The sequence below is a fragment of the Patagioenas fasciata genome, chromosome 1 (assembly GCF_037038585.1).
Source record: "Patagioenas fasciata isolate bPatFas1 chromosome 1, bPatFas1.hap1, whole genome shotgun sequence".
Lineage (NCBI taxonomy): Eukaryota > Metazoa > Chordata > Aves > Columbiformes > Columbidae > Patagioenas > Patagioenas fasciata.
Window position 1 is genome coordinate 139633545 of NC_092520.1, and position 19589 is coordinate 139653133.

Consider the following 19589-nt stretch of genomic DNA (forward strand, 5'->3'; position numbering starts at 1 on the left):
GTATATGCCCCTTCCAGCTATGTAAGAGGGAGACGCAACACTATCCTGTTGCTAGGGAGTGTGCCCTGAATGAGAAGAGACTTTCATCCCTGGCTCTTTAGTTGTCAGGCCTTCTTGGTCATCAGCTCTCAGTGCCAGATACAGCTGGGAGGTGACTTGTAGGTCAAGCAATCAGCTGTGGCTGCACATGGGTTTGGGGATTTTTTTTTTTTCATTCAAATAAAAGTTTGGTAGGAAAAGTACTGTGACTAAAACACCCACATCACAGCCCCAACAACCCAGCAGTCCAACTGTTTCCCATTCTTAATGTGAGCATACATTTAAAACACAGTGCTGGATATAAGGAGACATCCTCAGCTTGGGAAGTCAGACATTGTCAGGATTTTCTGCTACTGCTTTCTTTTCCTGACATCTTTTGGATTTTTGGCAATGTGATTAGTCTTTGATGTAGTGAAAATACCAGAACTTGGAATTAAACACTTTAAAATACATACTGTCAGGTTATGCATTGCTACTACTTTTAATATTGCTTTGGTTTTGTGGGGTTTTTTGTTTTGATTCTACTGTTTTATGGTATAAATTAAGTTAGTGAAGCCAGTGATAGAAACATCACTCTTACAGTGTGTTCTGGGGTCCATGAGCAGAATGCAGTTCCTTCCCTGGCTTGTCATAGTTTACCTTGCTTAAAGCTAAGTTGTATTATATGTATAGGCAGCTTTTAAGTGATAGACTTCTATACCAATCACACCCTATTCAGTGTTTTCCTGTGTAGAATGCCATTCTACAGTGACTTCTATTGCAAATACAATACTTTGTACTAGTATTCCACTGATAATTGAAGCAGATGAGGGACCAGTATAACTAAAAAGGACAAAATACTTAGATAATTTGCCAAAATGATAGCTTAAGACATGTTTGTCTGTTTGAAGCACAGGCAAGCATAAGGGTACAGCAGCTTTTTCTTACTATGTGAAAGGCTTAAGCACACCGTTGTTGGTGGTTCTTCTAGCCCTGTAATGACAGGCAGCAATATTGCATGACTGTAAGTATTTACTTTCATTGTCCTTAATATAGTGTAAAATGTTCACTAGTAGAAACATATATAGACATATCTAAAATGCACTCTGTATACTATATAGGAGCTGTGCTGAAGTGTATAGGATGAGAGGAAGTGGCCTCAAGTTGCAGCAAGGGAGGTTTAGATTGGATATTAGGAAAAATGTATTCACTGAAAAGGTTGTCAGACATTGGAACGGGCTGCCCAGGGAGGTTATTGAGTCACCATCCCTGGAGGTATTGATAAGACATGTAAATGTGGCACTTAGGACAAGATTTAGTGGTGGACTTGGCAGTGTTAGGTTTATGGTTGGACCCAATGATCTTAAGGGTCTTTTCCAACCTAAATGATTATGTGTATGCATATGCATATATACATATGTACAGCATTAAAAATGCTGTAATGTCTTGGAGTCTAGCTTTAGAGCCTGACACAGTCTTAATTTGTCCTGTATTTAGGAGGTCTTTTTGATTATTCATTACAGTACTTTCAGTCTCATGTTCTAGGCATGCTATGTATCTCTGATCGAAATCAGTTGATCTTTTCTAAAGCAGACTTTTCCAGAGTATTGATTGGTGCTTGCAACTGGCACAATATATTCTTGTTAAAGAATATGATGATTCTGTGTGGTGCAGTAGTATTAGCAATGAAGACAACCCTGTTGACTGAAACAGCATGTAGAATACATAAAGACACAGGTCTTATTTTTCCCAGGTGGCATTTAACCAGGGCACGTATCTATATGTATATATAAATGGGTGTTAACCTGTAACTCCAGGAAACTGAGCATGTGATGGTATTGAGTCAGGTTTTCTTCTGCCAAGCTAAAATATTTCAGTATTTGTTGTGACCATTATTTGAGTAAATTACTTTCAGTGGAGCAAGTCTGTGGCTAGCTGCCAGGTCATTAGAGTGTCACTCCTCTATTTGTCACTTTGAAACAAGCCGTGTGATTTAAGCTCTTTGAATTATTTTATTGTGTGAGAACAGGAGGCATGTGCCTGCTGAAAATTCATCAAGGTGGTGCTTGTCCATCCTCACATGGGCAGAGTTACTTATTTACCTTCACTTGTTTTGAATAAACCAAATGCTTTCTTCATAAGCATCACTAATCTGTTATTATGGGTCTTCAGTTTGCTATTTATTTTGGAGCACAAGACAAAGGGTCAGCTTAATAAAACACTTCTTCCCAGCTGAAATAAGAGTCATAATAGGTTTTTGTACTTATAATAGTGGGGGTTTTTTTCAGTGTCAATTAATAAATAAAATGACAGAAAAAAAGAAAAGTTTTGGATAGTCTTTCAGTCTGGTTTCTTTACCTCAGAGAGAAGGCAGTAGAACTGGAAAACATGAAGAGGACAGTAAGGATGATGAGAGATATGATCAATCTAGCAAGTTAGGACTTCTCAGTCCAAAAGAAAGGCAGCTTAATGTAGGAGAGGAGCCTACAAAATCATGAATGAGAGGAAGGCAAGCAGGACTTACTTCATTCACTCTGGCAGCACAAGAACCAGTGTACATCAACTGAAGCTAATAGGAATGTAGTTCAGAATAAACAAAAAGCAAGTCATTCTTTATATTACAAGAATTAGATCTATGGAACTCTTGCTATGAAGCTGTGGAGGCTGAAGAGTGAGTGGAAGAGAAATCCAATTGAGGCTAATAAATACAAGTCACACCCGTGAGTACAGGATCTGAGACCAGTTGGACGCCAACAGGGCTTTCAGGAGAACTATAAAGTATTCTTGAAGCCTTTGTCTTCTTCTCTGGGCATTTGCTATAACTCCTCGTTCCTTTTATTTTTAGGGGTTAGGAATGTTAATGTCCAATGTATTTATTGTCTTTTAGCTTTCTGAGGCAAGTTCCAAGTATTTTCCACAACAGCATCAGCAAAGGTTTCAGGTCCTGCTCTTTGTTGTTCGAAGGGGCACTACCCTTCTCACTTGTGGAGTTTCTTCCTGCAGGTCATATAGGACAGCTCTCTTTCTTGTGTTGAGACTTTGTACTTGTGCAAACTGTTTCCTTTTGAATGTCATAGTTGCAGTTGCTTTTGACTGTTTACGGGGAAAGTAAGCGGCTGCTAGTCAGAATAAATGTGTTTTATATCACCAGATAGTGAAAATCTTGTAAACCCCCAAGGGTGATGGATTTTCCTGCCAGGGGCTTCAAAGATCTACTGTGCAAGGTCAGCATCAGTGACCTGCTTATGGTGATGAATCCATGTTGGAGACAGATTTACAGGGCTGGATGAACATTTAGTCTTGGCCCAGTATTCCTCTTCTTACTGTCTTAAGGTGTTGTAGATTCTCTGAAATTTTCTTCACAGCTTAGAAAAGCAGTAGTTCAGGACAAGATTCTTTGTGAATATTAGGTAGTCCAGGACCCCTATACTTCATGAAACTTCTTTCAACCAGTGAATTAGAATTTTAGTCATGTCACTGGTTTATTTTGAGAGGAGTGACTTTCTCTGATAAACTTTTTTCCTGCTTCCACACCTGAAAGTATGATTAGTCAATAAAAATTGACCTTCTTAAGAAATATAGACTTTTTTTTCTTTAAAGTTCAGTGTAGGTCTCCAAACTTATTTAACTAGCACAAAGCCTTAAATGCAGTTGACAAAACGTTTGTTTTGAGAGACACTTCAGAGGCTTTCACCAGCAGCACACCACTTCAGTTTTTGGAGTAATAATTCCTTACTGGATCAGTAAGTATATAGCACTGCTTTCTTGAACAGCTTTTTTTTTCCCATTTGTGTGACCTGCAAAAGTTTTCTAACTGGCTATCTGCTGTGTGGGTTTCCAAACACAGAAAGGGAGATATTACTTTCTCTAGAAAGTTTAATAAGCAACAAAACCAGACTTTTGTGTTTGAGCAATGAGACTTCATTTGTATTCTCTAGCTGTTGAGTAACTGCTGGAGTCTTTTGTGGCCTGTGGTGTGCATGAAGTAGATGTCTTTGACCCTCCTGAGCTAAGAGGTACTAGCTAGACTGAAAAATGTGAGTGTGCTCTCATCCAGAGCCACATTTCTCCCATGAAAGCAGGGTGGATTTTCTTTTTCATCTGGATGTCCCAGATCATGAACCAGAAATCTCATTCACTGATTTGGCTGTGATTTCTGCCCCTCCATCTTTGCTCCTAGTATCTACTGAAAGGAATGAAGAGATGGAGCAAATTCCCAGGTGCTTTCTAAAAGCATCTCTGGTTCAGAGGGAGTTTTTCTCTGACAAGTCAAGAAGTTCTGGTTGAGGTGAGAAATAATCTTAAAGGAAACATTCTGACTTTTTGCATTTTCATTGTTTCGCATTCTGTGTTTCAACTCGCTGTGTATACCCCTTTCTCATCCTGTATTTGAGTCACTACAGAAAAAATCCCCCAGATTGCTTTGACAATGTTATCACTGGGATTCTTGAATATTGCTGCATTCTTTAGATTACCAAAAATGCTTTTAATCTTTTCTGTCCCTCCATTCCAGTCACAGGCCCAGAGTTGAACACTGCACAATGTAGCTCTTGTTCTCTTGCTATCTGTGGTGCAGCTCTTTAATGACCTTGCGCTTGTTCAGACTGGTGGGATAGCATAACTGAAGTTGAAGATACCACAATATGTGAATCTGTTTCATTCGTTTTGCTCACTTGTTCACGTTTTTATTACATGTTGCTTCTTGCTTTCTCATTTAAGCATTATGTTCCTTCCCCTTCTTATTGTCTTATGTAAATTTTTCCTTACATAAAACTCAGATCTTGTATCCAGATCTAAATTGTTTGTTTGTAACAACTATACTTCAAATTTCTGAAATGCATTTAAAGTTGTAATATATGACTGCTTTTCTGAGGAAATATTCTGGTCTTATGTTTAAAAAAAATAGTAATTCTGCCAGTGGTTTTTCCAAATCGGGATTCATTTTCTTGCCAACTGAGGGCAAACAGAAAATGGAATGTCTCTGAAGTGGAGACAGTGTGTCTAGAAACAAGGGCAGAAATATTGATAATAAATGTTGGGGAGGGTGATGTGTGGAAATGCCACTTAAGTGAAGAGACAAGGAAGCCTAGCTTTTCTGCTTAAAAAGATGTTTGATTCATTCTTTTTTACTTGGGACATGGGTCATCACAACCAAGCCCTGTGTGTTGCAGGCAAACCATGTCATACTTTTGTTCGCTAATTCATTGAGCTTTGGCAAGGTTTGCATCCGCTCACTGCTGCACTTGCTGGGCTGGCTTTTTCTGTAGAACAGTGAAAAGAACGGGATCATGCATTTCCTGTGGACTCTTAGCGTTAAGCTAGCCTCACTGACCTTTTTGAGGTCATAGTTTAGTTTTTATTAATGTATTGATTACTACAGACTTCTGCAATATTCTATTATTTGTAGTAGCAACGTGTAGAAGACCTCACCTGATGGATGTTTAATGATACAGAGTTGTTAAACACTTGAAAAAAAAATATGTGCATATTACCCAACTTGTGACAACAGCTCAAAGTATTTCAGCTTGAAGTTTGTGTAGCAGTAACTAAAAATGGTGTTTTCCCAGCCTGCAACTGCAAAGAAAGTATTGATTTTTGCACTAATTGCAATGCACATTAGTAATTTCTCATTCTGGCAGGAAAGAAACTCTGCTTCTTAGAGATGTCATGCTAATACAATCTTTTTATCCTGAAGGTCTGGCAATCCTGTAGACTGCTTCCTGCAAAGGATAGCTTCACAATACTTTAAAAAGGAGAATTTCTAGGCTGTAAAGAAATAGAAGTTTACCTTTTGAATTTTAGTTGTTAAAGAAACATGCTTTAGTAATTCGTATCTTGAGGTGAGGAAGAAAAAATAGCAGCTAAATTGAGTCAAATTTAAAGTCTATCTTATTTGTCGAATTTTAAAAATCTCACCTGCAAATACCTTCAAATTAATATTCGGATAATTCATCACTAAATAGGAAGAGAAACATGAATGCCTGCCTTAACTCTTTAAGTCTAGCTTTGTGCTTTTAAGAGCGATTTCAGACTTCTTTTGTATAACCTTTTCTAGGCCTAAGAAGGCTTCTAATCAAAGCCTTCAAGTTTTTCCAGGAAGCTGGAGAAACACACAGTTTGTCACAGAGCTGGCCAAGTCTGCCACCTGTAGCAAGATGATTACTTTTTTACATTTTGAACGAAACATCCCTTTGAATTCCATAGCAAGGCTTTTGTTTCTTTGCCACCCCAACTCCCCACCAAAAAAAGACTGAAAGCCCATGTGCTTTCGAGCAAAACCAAAAGGTTAAGATTCCGCCATATTTCTTCTAAACACAAATATTTTGTGGTTATGTGAATCTCTTCAGGCTGGGTAAGGAAATTATTATTTTCGGAGTGGACTTTTTGAGCTCACCAGCAAAGTCATTTTTAAAACATGCACCCCCGCCTTTTTATTTTGGGTGAAACCAAACTTCTCAGCTTTTTGTTTCATCTCAGGCTTTCCCATCAATTCAGATTATCAGAAAGGAAGGGAAGCAACTGCTGGAATTCATTGCATTATATTTTTGTTTAACAAGATCAGTGGTGAGCACACTTCTAAATGAGGCTCAAGCCTCTCTCTTGCCAGAGGGCATTTGAACAGGATTTCCTAAACTGAATCTTCTCAGTTTGGTACAGAGACAGTTTGCCCCTCTCTCTCCCCATGGCCAGTCTCTGGGAGATTCCTGGACTTTGAAGTCCTTGTTGCAGGGAACATGTAAGTTCTGCACAGGAAATGAGAGGGTGTCTGGAATTGTTTTCCTCAAAGTTCTGTAGCCTGATGATTAGCACAATTTCTTGGCATAGTTTATCCTCATCTTGTCCTTTATTTAAAAAAAAAAAAACAAAAAAACAAAAAAAACCAAACTCTTAAAGCAGGGTGTTGGCAGGGAACTGGTGTATGCACTTGTGCACTTAGTTTCACTTAGTGAAATTCTCTAAGTAGTTTTAGCACAAACACTCAATCTGAAGTCTGAACATAGTTTAGGAGGCTTGTAGCTTTATGTCACTTCTGCTTTGATTTGGACAAAGGTTGTATTTTTAAAGATGTTTTTTTGTCAGATCCTTGCTTTCAAGGAGCATTATGTGTATGCTTAATTCTCCTGTGAATCTAGTTGTGTATATGAAGCAAAGCATGTGTTCAAGCCTTTTTAAGCTTGTGGCTCTCTTTGTTTGAGTGGAAAATAAGATCTTGTAAACCATGATGGTCTTCATAGATTATGTAGTAAAGATTATGCAGTAAAGATTGTCATATTTTACTGTATCCAAGAACCTCACTTCCAAAGTACAAACTCCAACACTTATTCTAATTTAGTATCATAATATATAGCACCAGTAGTTTGCTGTTATTAGTTGAAACAGATATTCTAGAGCATGCTTGGACAATAGATGTTTTATTTTGTTGGCAACAGTTTTAATATAAAAAAGAGTAACTAAAATATAGCTACTGTGTGTATGCCACTATTTTTCCCTGTGCTGGAAAAAGTTATAGGATGTTATTTAGATGTTCTTAGAACCCTGTCTATCCAAACAGGAAAACAAATAGTTAATTACTCTAGTCAGAGAGTTTTCAGTAAATGGGGAAAGGAGTCACTGTACAGTGATATTAATTTGTAGATAGGTTTGGATTTTTTTTCCTCTGGAAATAATACTCTTCCACATGTTTTTAACTTGGTTTATGCACATAAGACTTCAGAAATGCACTTGATTTCAAGAGGCTCAGACAAGGAGGGTCAGATAGCTGTAATAATACTGAAAGATAAAATGCTGTTAGTCTGCTTCCTGTAACACAAACAAACAAATTGTTTTGATGAGTGGTTTTGGTCATTTAATTATGTAAACATCAGAAGACTCACATCTGAAGTAGATACACAGTCAGGAAGATGAAACATGTTATTTACTGAGGGTCTTGTAAGGATGAAGCTTATTTACCATTTTCAAGTATTTCCAAGTATAATCTAGAATAGATGGAACAAGCTTGCTAGAAGTTCAAATACAGGAACAAAGGCTTTATTCAAGCAACTTAATGTAGCAATTAATATGGCATTGGCATTTCAGTGTAACCAGTGATGATGATGTGTTTTTCAGGTCAGAAGTCTTGGAAAAATGGGAGTAGTTCAGTTTGGGGGCTGGGGAGTGCTGTGGCAGCAGCTTGTTTCCCAGCTAGCTGTAAACACTGTGTGCAGAATGTGTGGCCTCTTCCTCTCCTCCCTTCCTTGCAACTGCACTCTCCATCCCTTTCTTTGCAGTGAAAGTTATGACATGCAAGTGAAGGCAAGAACCATATATTAAAATATCTCTTATTAACTTGTGGTGTCAGTTTAGCTTTCTACTCACTCTCTGTAAACCTGTATGATTTTCTTCAGTAGGAGAGTCATATTAAGGATGAAGCACTGCTCATACTTCTCTGTTGCTGACAACAATCTAGCAGTCCAGGTCTAAAGCATGTGTAGTCTGCTTTCTGCCATGCGATGTTACTGATGCATTCAGCTCTTCATTTCACATGTGTAAACAGTGTAAGCTGGAAGTACAAATAAGTGTACACGATAGTACAGACTCTGTATCAAAAGGCTTTTCGCAGATTTGTTAGGTATCTTTGCATACTTTATGTGCCTGTTAAGTGTTGTTTCAGCCATATGAGAAGTATTTTTGCCAAATGTAGTGTTATCAGAGATTTTCAGACAGTCTTGTGTAATTTGTTTATTGATTCTGAAAAAACAACACAGCATGGGAGTCTTTGTCAGACAGTCATAAATCTTTGCCTACTATTCAGAACAGGCAAGCTGTGCAATTCCCCCTATACCTTTCAAACAGGATCATAGAAAATGTTGGTTGGAAGGATCCTTGGAAGGTCATGTAGTCCAACATCCTGCCCAAGCAGAACCATCACCAACACAGTATAAAGTCTGCTATGGATTTTGTCTGGCCATGTCTTGAAAACCTACAGGGAAGTTTTCACATCCATCCTGGCTAACCTGTTCCAGGGCTGCCCTACCATCTCACGAAAGAAGTTTTTCCTAATATCCATTTTGAATCTCTGTGCTATCCCTGGTCTTTGCAGCTCTTTGGATGCTGGTTGGAAAGCCCTGTTTTCCCATACTAGCGTACTGGGGTCCTGGGGGAGTTAGTATGCTCAAGCTTCAAAACAAAGTGTCTTAAGAGCTTTATTTCAGCATAGTAATGACTAAACCAAAATACTAGAAGTACTGCTGCTTCCCTGGCTTCTGATGAATTTTATATATGTATATAAAACAAAAGCTTTCTGGTAAGATTTAAGACTGCTTCACATCTTAGCATTGAAATCTACCTCAGAATTTGGCGAGGAAAAGTTGTCACCCTTCCTCATTTATTTTGTATCTAAAAGACTAACATTGTAGTCAAAAGTACAGTGGTTTTACTAAAAGAAATCAAATGAAAAGGACATCAGTAGTGTGTTGTGTAGTTGACAGTCTCTAGTTCAATCTCTTCAATATACCCATAAATAGTTTCTTTACAGGGTTGTAGGGTTTTTTTGGGGTGTAGGGAGTGGGGAGTGAATCTTTGCCATCTTCATAGCTGAAGAATCTTATATTTTCTTTACTGAAGCATAGCTCTATGAAATACAAAACTTAAATGTGAATGTGGGAAACCCCTAGAAAAATAACTTAAGTAGCAGTAGTTTCTATCTTGCAGCTCGTGTGGCCTGAGATAGGGGAAATATAGGCTTCTGAGAGTAATATTAAGCTTTCCATTTTCAATTCCATAGAGGCTATATAAATCTTACTCTTTGTGCTGTTGATGCAAAGGGTATGGTCGTACTGGAAAGATAGCTTTATCTAGTAAAATATAGATGGTAATGCAGTTTTATAGTGGAATCCCAAATGCCTTTACTTTCCTGGGAGAGGTGTCAAAAGTACCTACAAAATTACTTCAATCACTAAGTTCTTTTTTCTGTCTCAATGCCAGTAATGTGTTATGGAAGTGCTTTGTATGTACGGGTTTTAAAATAACATGGAAAGGGACCTGTATGTCATAGTCTGTCACAAGTGGTTTAGGTTCTGTTTTTACTGTGGCATATGAAGTCTGTTCTGTTAGTCAGGGATTCTAAATTGAATTCATCACATGTTTGTGTGTTTGGTGGCTTTGTGGGTTTTGTTGTTGTTATTGTTTGTTCGTTTGTTTTTGGTTTTGTCGTCTTACTGCAATCTGAGATATGCATAGAATTAGCAAAATATGCTCTTGATCTGCAGTAGACCCCTTCGCAGGGTTATAGAAAAGGTATAAATGGGTATAAAGATGTGCATACATTATAGTAACATAACCTTTTCCTAGGTATGCCAGCAACCCTTTATCTGCAAAGCTTGCACAGCAGCTTAAAAGTATTGACAAAAGTGCTTATTAGTCAAATGGGAGTGGTATCCACTCACTTGAAAGCTTCTACAAGTGTACAAGATGGTATGCTTTTATTTTTTTATAAAAGGAAGTGAAGTAGCAATAGTTCTTCTTAGGCAGATGGCAGTTTTAGAAACACTCCTTTTCTCTATGAAACCACAGAGGTAGACTGGAGATTGAGCTTGGTGCATGTCTTGGTAAGTCAGGCAAGTGGTTCTGATGCTGAATTCTCTAGATTTAAGCAAGGATTAGAGCTCTGCAGTGTTCCCTTAGCAGTTCTGTTTGGTTTTCATTACGTTCACTTCGCTATTTAACAAAGCTTGTGTGTGCTTTTCAATATTTTATCCCGGACACCGCGCTTTGACGTCTGACATTTGGCCTACTTGGATTGATTCCTCTATTAAGTGAGAGGAAGGTCATGCTTGTTTGATAGTTTAGACAATAAAGCTGCATTGGTAGTGATCTATGCGAAACTGGATTTGAATTGAATTAAGGTTTCCTATTTTTAATTAGGCTTTACATTTGTGTTTTAGTGTGGTGCATTTTCTTCAGCTTTCTCTTGCTGCAATGACCAAATGCTTGTGCATAATTAGTCATTATGGCCTGTTAGCTGACTTTTATGTTCTCTCAGAGTCATGCAGGGGATTTGGGGTGTGTGGCTTGGGATTTTTTTGAATGCAAGTGCTGGCTAAATATTGAGACTGTAGACTGACCTCTGCGAGTGATTTCCTGTAGTCTCTGCGCTAGGCCAGTTTAAGGATCTCTGAGCCTGCAGCTCAGTTGTCACCTTCACTGGTGCAGTTTTAGTCTCTTTCCACGTGTTCTTGCAATGAGGTGGCAATAATGCCACAGGACATAAGTAGGTTAAGAAAGTTCTGTGCAGATCTCAAACTCTGTGTTAACAAGAATCTCTTTGTGCTGGACTACTTCAAAAGTTTTGAGGGGAATCTGCCTTTCAGTGAGTGTGGAAATAACGTTCTGTGGTAGACGCCCTCTATTTGAGAAAACAGGCGCTTTCTACCTCTGTGTTTGGGCCAAGGCAACATCCTTGGTGCTTCTGTCTGACAGAGGCAACTTCAAGGTTAAAACTATGCATAGATTAGATAGCTAGGGTGGGCTTCAAGGCAAAATTCTGTTTCATAAAGCACTTGAAGAGCAACATGACCTCTGGAAAAAAAAAAAAGAGCCTGAATATTATCTACCAATTTTTGTACCACACTCTCCATTTCCTCTCATTTTGAAATGTCACAAGGACAAGAGTCAGCAGAAGCAAGAAATCCTGGTAGTTATCTGTTAGCGTTACAGGGTGGAAGGCTTAAATGTTCTGACTGTTCCCTAGATGCTGAAATTGGAACTTAATAACAGTTTCTGGTGCTGATTCATCCAGTCGATTTTGATCCATGACTTAAAAGCTGCTTCAGGTAGGCTAAACACTGTTTAACTTTCTGGTTAATATGCATGTGTTTGTATTAACCTGGCCTTATGTGTTGACAAGGCAATAAGAATCATAGAGCCATTTAGGATGGAGAAAACATCTGAGACTGGAATAGATGATCCAGCACTTGTCTAAAGCGTGTCTGAAAATCGAGCTGATACATTGTTTTGCTTTGGAGTGTGCTTTTTTCAAATTTTACTGTCCCTGTGATAAATAATATTGATAATCTAAAATATCAGTGAATTATATTTTCAGGTTGTTTAGTGTGAAGGTGCGTCTGTCTTCAGGCTTTCTTTCCTCCCTTGGGTTAATGCTTTCAGAATATTAAGTAATTGGGGTTTATTTTTCATGAAAGTTTAGCTTTTCTTTTTACTATTGTTGAATAACTCACGCAGAGATATACATCTGGTCCTGGTTTTAGTCACTGTTTGTCTTTTAGAGTGTTTAAGAGATGGCTTTTGTATTTCACCCTCTGAAAGTTAATCTAGTATTCACCCAGTGGTACTATTCTGGTGACCCTGGTGCGCACACTTTACTCTCTGTGCTTTGGGAAACGTACAGTGTAAGCTTCCTGAGTTCTCATCTTTGACAGGACTGTGTATGCATTTCTATGAAAGCAGGTTTTTTTAATCCAAAATCTGTAAGCAGTATGAAGGACTGAAAATTGTTCCATACCATAAGAATGCCTTCAATTGCCAGGTTCATAGAACTAAAGTCCTCCTTGCTTTTTCCGCAGTCTCAAGTACGTTGCTTTTGTTTGGTTGTTGTTGGTTTTTTGGGGGTTGTTTGTGTCTTGGGGTGGGGAAGCGTTGGTGTTTTGTTGTTTTGTTTGTTTGTTTTGTGGGGGGTGGTGGTGGTTGGGTTTTTTGCCTTCATGACAGCAAGAGGAATGATACAAGCCATCATCTGACATAATACTTGTCTAAAAATAAAAAGATGGAATTTGGGGCCCTTCAAACAAAGAAAAGTCTAGAAACCTACTCTCCCATTTCAGAGGCAAATGCTCTGAGCTACTATATATAGTCTCCTTCTCATCCTTGGCTCTAGTATTCAAATCCAAAAGAATGAATGAGGTACTAAAATTCCTGAGGAGAACTTTGAGCTGTGAATGTTCCCCCTCCTCACCCAGCCTGACTGAAGAGCCTGAATGCAAGAGAGATTCATTTGCAGGTGCATATGTCTCATGGGGGGTTGGGCACAATGACACTTGGTGACTGTCCCCAATTATTTACATTTGTACTTTTACTGCACTGAGTATGGAGCCCTGGTACTGCATGTTTTATGAAGTTCATTTGTGGAGCCCAGAAAGAATGTAGCAGTGCCCAGCATGCTGTCTGTAAAGATGTCTTGCTCTTGGTTTGTCTTTACCAGAGAATATAACCCTACAAATTTGCTTCAGATCACCCAGCTGCTTCCAGTCAATGTTATTCATTGCTGTCTTAAATACTGCTTTATAAAGCTTTCCTGTCCATTCTGGAAGTTGAAGTACTGTCACCTGCAGTTTGGTTTTGGGCCTGCAACCATGCTGCCATGTATTCTGGCTCTGTTGTTTAGAATAATATTGTTCCAAGTGCTCCTGCAGCAGTGTATTTGTGTTCTGCTGTAAAGACAAGAACTTATACTTCACTTTGCTTTTGCAGTTCTGCAAGTGTAATGTTTGAAGGGTGATGGCATGTGGAAGAAAGCGTTTTAGAACTCAAGCAAGGCTAGTATCTGATCTCTTTTCCTGCAGATTTTCTTAGTGTGTTTATCCTTAAAAGTATGTTTTGACAGAGTGCGGCAGTCATTATGCAGCTGACAGTGGATTACAATATTGTTTGTTTAGGATTCAGAAGCCTAGTATTAGATTGCTTCTTGTCAGCAAAGTGCAGGATATACCACATGGTGTTTGCACATGGAAACAGTATGACCCCAGCCCTAGCAGTGGAATTTAGATAAAGCGATACTGTTCTCTGGCTTTTTTTCCTTCCGTAAAATACATGAAATTGTATGAGTATAGCTTTATGCATTAGTTGAATGTGCCTTAGCATCATGAAAGCAAATATTTCAGAAATAGCTTGGAGCTATTATACTTGATCTCCAGATATACCTAGTATTAACACACTAGTAAAGCAAGAAAGTGTATTATTAACGTTGAAGTTGGGTTAGTTCAGCCTAAGTGTTTCAGCTTCCTGTATCTAGGATCCCAATGAGCTTTTGCAACTGGAAATAGTTGAACAAGCAGGACTTCAACTCCAAAGTTGTTTTTAATTAAAGGCTTTCTCTTTGACAGACTACTCCCACATAGAGGGTTGGAAACTCATAAGTTTCCATGCATAGAATTTTTCTTTAGTCCCCTGGGAGCACAGCAGACTTGACCACCTACAAAGGATATAGATATTACAGTGAAAGCAGATTGCTTCCTCTCCAGGCAGAGATTTGCTGGAAATGAAAATAAGAGCTGAAAGTTTTGATTGTACTTCTTGTAATCTGTGTGCAGCACAATTTCATTTTACAGAGAAATCTAAACTGCTACTATCTACTTTTAACTGTGCTGGTTGCATACACACAGATGAGTTCTCAGGAAGTGATAGTAGCTGTTACAGAACAAAGTTTAGGCTGGTCAGAATGTCAAGGATGGAATTGTACTCGAATTCAGGTTATGCTGAAAACACATTAAAAGTGACCTTACTGTGATCTCTAGGTCAGGGGACTGGATCTCTTCCCTTGAGAGCAGGTTTAACCCTTTCTTCTCAAACTGTTGCTGAACTACATTGCTTCTAAAAGCAAAAAGAGGAAACCAATCAAAACTTTAATTGCAACATAGTGAAGAGCTTGTTCTTATCAATATCAGATGTAGCTGTCATGGTTCATTTGGATCCCTCATATTTATAGGTTAAATTAAGCGTCATTTTATGAGCTCCTGAGGAAAGAAAACAGACACACATGACAAACAAGGGCTCAGTCCCATTTGTACAGACTAGTCTAACATCTGAATTCACTAATTCATCACTTAATTCATGAGGTTTCTAACTCACAAGTTCTCTGGTTCACAACTTGTGCACCTTAAGCAGAACAGTAACACAGCTGATGTTGAGAGTGTTTCTCTTTACTCCTTCATCACGTTGTAGTCATCCCCTGTGTTGTACCAGGAAACACAAAAGCCTCAGCAGTCCAGCTGTTATTGGATCTGCTTCAAAAGCTTTTTACATAGTCTGACGTATTTTTACCTTCCAGCTTGGAAATTTGGTTTATACTGTTTCCATGAGTTAGCAGGTTCTGAAGAAACTACCAGACAGCTAGCATGCAGTGATTATGGCTGCAGGAGACAGCAAGCTGCAGATGATAATGGCTGCATAATGACCTTTAGCTCTTTCTGGCCACCTCATCCTGCCTACATGTTGCCCTCACTTTGACATAACGGTGCTGCTGCCAACACACATCAGGCCTTAGCATGAGCTCTGTATAAGCCAAACTCTGAGCAGGAGGTGAATGAGCAGTCACACTGGCTTGTAGACAACAGAGCTGAAGTGTCTTTTAGGGGTTCAGGGACAGTCTGGGATCTTCCCATTCTCAATGGAAGGCTGCTGCCTAATGATCTTGACTCCTCCAATGCCTTCCCTTCAGAGATGTATGACTGCATCTCTACAGAACATGGTATTACCCTTCAAAAACAGGCTTTCAAAGGACTGAAGTGTGGGGTACCTTTACGTTCACAACTTACTGTGATTTATGTAAGAACAACCCATTTTAAAATGATAAACATTTGAGCAATCCAGTTGTCTTGGTTTTGAATGGATACAGATAATGTTGAGAAAGGGGATCATGAAATGCGAAGACCTGACATTGCAAATTCTGTTACAATGCCCGATTTGCCATACTTGGTTTCTAGCAGGTAACCATTAAATTATTGTAACCACCCTAATACATTCCCTGTGTAGTATACAATAGCCTTTAGTATAATCATAAAAACTATGTGTCTTGTTTGTACATCTATCAGGCTGCAGGATATGTTTGCCATTATTATGTTACCTTATTCTGCCATTTTGGAGATTGTTCAACTGTCCGTACCAATGGCTGCATTATTTACACAGTAGAAGAAAGGAAGAATAAATGAAGTGAGAAGACTTAAGGTCCTGGAACCAACCCTAAGTTGTTCTTTGCATATTGGACTTTGTCACAATGCAATCATTTTGTGAGGAGGAATGGTGACATGAGAAGCTGTTTCTGTAACTGAGATGAGAAGAAGCAAGCAGGAGGTGGAAGGTTTGTTAGATGACTTAATTGCCAGAGGTTCCTTGGAAAACTTGACGTTCACTCATGTAAAATAATTACACAAAGATGTTTTGCCCTTAGAATAAAAATATGTAGTGAAAACATTAAACAAAATAAAAACAGAAGATGGGGATCTTGACGAACGAGATGAAAACTTGGAGTCACTAGAGTACATCTGTTTTGGGTCCCTTCACTTGAGGTGTTTGAAGTGATTGAAGTTGCAGAGCCTGAGGCCTCAGCACTTTCTGGAAATTAGAGCCTGTTGAACTTATGAAACACATAGAAATATGTGCTTTGTGAACAATCTTGATATAGTTGATATTTAAACCATAGGCCTTTATTATCACCTCTTCAGCAACACAGATGTCCCGAACTTGCACTGATGGTGGATCTCTTGTTTGGTGGTGGTTTTTGTGTTGTTTGTTTATTTTTTTTTATAAGTTGGCCTGCATTACATGCATTTACTGTAAAACTCAGTTGTCTGCTTTTTTTTTTTTGCACAGAAAACCAAGAGAAATTGATGAAACAACTTTGCTAAACATGTCCAAGCCACAGTGTTGAACCATTCCCTAGAATTGCTAATGCCTAATACCTTTTTCAGAGGAAAGGATACTTTCTTTTTCATAAAGATACTTAGAAGTACATGGTTAATTTGTACATTGATATTTTATGTAGCTTTTCAATTTGTTCATTTACAAAAATAAATAATTTTAAAACCTGAACACCACTTTAATTCTGTTTTCTGATATATTATGCTTATGTGATTTTTTTTATTTAAATGTTGTGGTTTGGATGTCTGGACTCATAATGTTGTATCTTTTGGATAAATTCAAGTCTTTATTTGCTCACTATCTTGCAAGTAGCAGAAACTTTATGTAGGCACTTGCCCTTGAGTTCTTTCCAGGATTTAAATTGCTTGGTAGGTAATTGTGCTTAATAAGCCATTCTGGCTTCCTAATGTTGCCACCTGGTATTGTACACTTCCATAGCTACATATCAATAAAGATTAAAAATCCCAGCAACCATTTCTCATTTAAAAGAAAACTGGCTGGACTCTTTTTTTTTTTTTTTTTTTCTTTTTAAGATATGTCACAAAGTTCTAAATCCTTAACCCTGTCTATTAACTCGTTCACTGCTGCTAATGGCTATAGCTCTCCAGACTACACAGCCTGTCCTACATGTTTGTGTGGAGATGAGTCCACAGAAGTGGACACTATTGTTTTTTTAAAGTTTGGTAAGGGAAAGAACAGTGAAAACTAAAAATGTCCTGATCAGATTATCTGAGGTTTTTTTTTTTTTCTGTTTCAAGAAGGAAATGCAAGCTGAACTTTGTACTCCTTTGTACATAAGTATGGTGGTAGCACAGAGAGTATATCAGCACTTTGGCTCTTATCACAGCATTACTGAGCAGCTGAGATGCTGTTTTGTTTAACTTGGACTCTGTTCTTCAGTACCAGTACCTGGCATCCCAGGCATCTCATAATTAAGTTCAGAGACGAACTTGAAGTTGTTGCAACAGAAAAGGTAGAAACAGAAAAATAAAGACTTTTTTTTGGTATTGAATTTGAGCGAATATCCATTTTCCAGCAGTATTGCAGTCTGATTTATGTTTAGTTGCTGTCAACTTTTTTTGCATACAATTCTTTTCAGGAACAAAAACAAAAATAACTTCTCTTCTGGGTCATTCTATGAATGCCATACGTGATCTTTCTAAGACTGCTACCTAAGGGCAACTGTGTTTATAGTGATGTTATTCATCTCTATGCTTCTTGCCTCTCCCAGTGAGTTTTGGACTTTTTAAGTGAGTTTTAGCCAAATCAAAAGAAAATTAGTGGTTTTAAAGTACGAAGCTTGTAACAGTTTCCCTGAAATTATCAGTGGAATAGAGCAGAGATACTTATGTATACTCAGCTCCTGAAGTGATATTGCAGTTCCACATCCATTTTAAGACAGTGTGGCTGGTGGCCAAAGCAATGTAGGCTTAGTGTGGAGCTGGCTGTAGCACCACCACCACACTGAGAGCAGGGCTGGGAGAATGAAGTAATGCAGTTAGAGTATTCTAGTCCATAAGCTATAACTGTGTATTATGATTATCTCAGGTTTTGCTCTAATAAATAAAATTACCCAAACTTACAATTGTCTAGAGAGGGGAAAACTTAAGGGGTCCAACTGAGTCCTATAAATAGAGAACAGAAGAAGCAAAAAAGTTCTTTTGTGCTTGGGGAAATATGGAAGTAAGTTTAGCCAAGTGTAACTTTTAAAAAGGGATGGGTTTTCCTGACTTGTTTCTCTTACTTGCATTAACTGTTTAAAGACTCCTTGTAGAGAAATATGTTCTGTTCTGTCTTGTAGACTTTCCTAGGTTGCCTAGGAAGTGACTAGAGTGACTTGAAACTTCTTAGATAATGTTTAATGAATAATGTAGCCACTCTCTGAATAAAGCTTTGAGATTATAATTTTCTAAAAGTTACTGTTAATAAGTTGAAAGTGCCTCACCTTATTTCTGTTTCAGGAATTTAGTTACAGTAAAATTTCTTTTCAGTAATCATGTAATACTGTAGCTTTAGACCATATGCCTCTAAAACTTCAGCTAATTCAAATATAAGTAGATATTTCAACTGTAAGATGTATTTTATTTCCTGTATCCTTGAGTGCAAGCATGGAAGTGGAGAAATGGGCTCATTTACATGCAACTTTCCCAAAAATATAGTGGAAGGAGGTGGTGTGTTTTGGCCCATACCTTGAAACACAGGAAGTATAATTAGGTTTCTGTATGTTTTTCTGAGCTTAATGAAGTTTGCACTTGGTTCACATTTTGAGTCCAAGGAACACCTTACTTTGACAGCTGTGACTCAGTGTAGCTGTAGTCAAATGACAGAGCACAGCAAATGTTGCACGTGGGTTTGACTGAAGTGTAAAGAACAGATTTGGCCTTACAAAACCAAGAGTTAAGCCAGTTCTTGCCAAAACGGAGCAGATGGCCTCATTGCCTTTAGTGTAAACATTAGCAATTGCACACAAATGTCTTCAAGCAATCCCTCAACTGGCTGTAAATGTTTGCAGAGGGAAATGTGAATGAGTAGAGCTGTGTCTTCCTTGAAACCAGCTGAAAGAATGACGTATTTTTCTCTCCTTTGAAGCTAGGGTATTTAGAGGTGGAAGGCAACTTTGAAGTAACCTGTGTGTATTGAACTTTCATATAAATATTTCTCCTGCAATGAAATAGCTTGCTTATTCCTCTGCTCTTTGTTGTGTTTTCTTTCATTCCCACACAGCATTTAGACCATATTATAGATGTATAAATGTGACGCCCACTTAATGTTGCTGTTATTAATAAAGTTGTGGTTGCTGTTTTCTGAAATGTGCTATATATTTGGTACTAATGAAGAACAAATACTTACAGGGTTTTGGAAGATATTGCAGTGTAGTAAATGTATGCCTGTTGACTTGAGATGGTGAATGAGATGTTTATTTATTGGATATGACTCTCTTG

At 38.2% G+C, this 19589-nt stretch overlaps 1 protein-coding gene across 7 annotated transcripts in view; it reads left to right on the forward strand.

The window, feature by feature from the left end:
* RASSF8 (Ras association domain family member 8) overlaps positions 1-19589 on the forward strand; it is a 90564-nt gene that overhangs the window by 40081 nt on the left and 30894 nt on the right. The window contains exon 3 of one of the 7 annotated variants that reach the window (XM_071816086.1): positions 11747-11828. The exons of the other annotated variants lie outside the window; for them this stretch is intronic. The gene's annotated coding sequence lies outside the window, so the exon portion shown is untranslated. The remainder of the gene's footprint in view (positions 1-11746; positions 11829-19589) is intronic. 7 annotated transcript variants of the gene reach the window in all.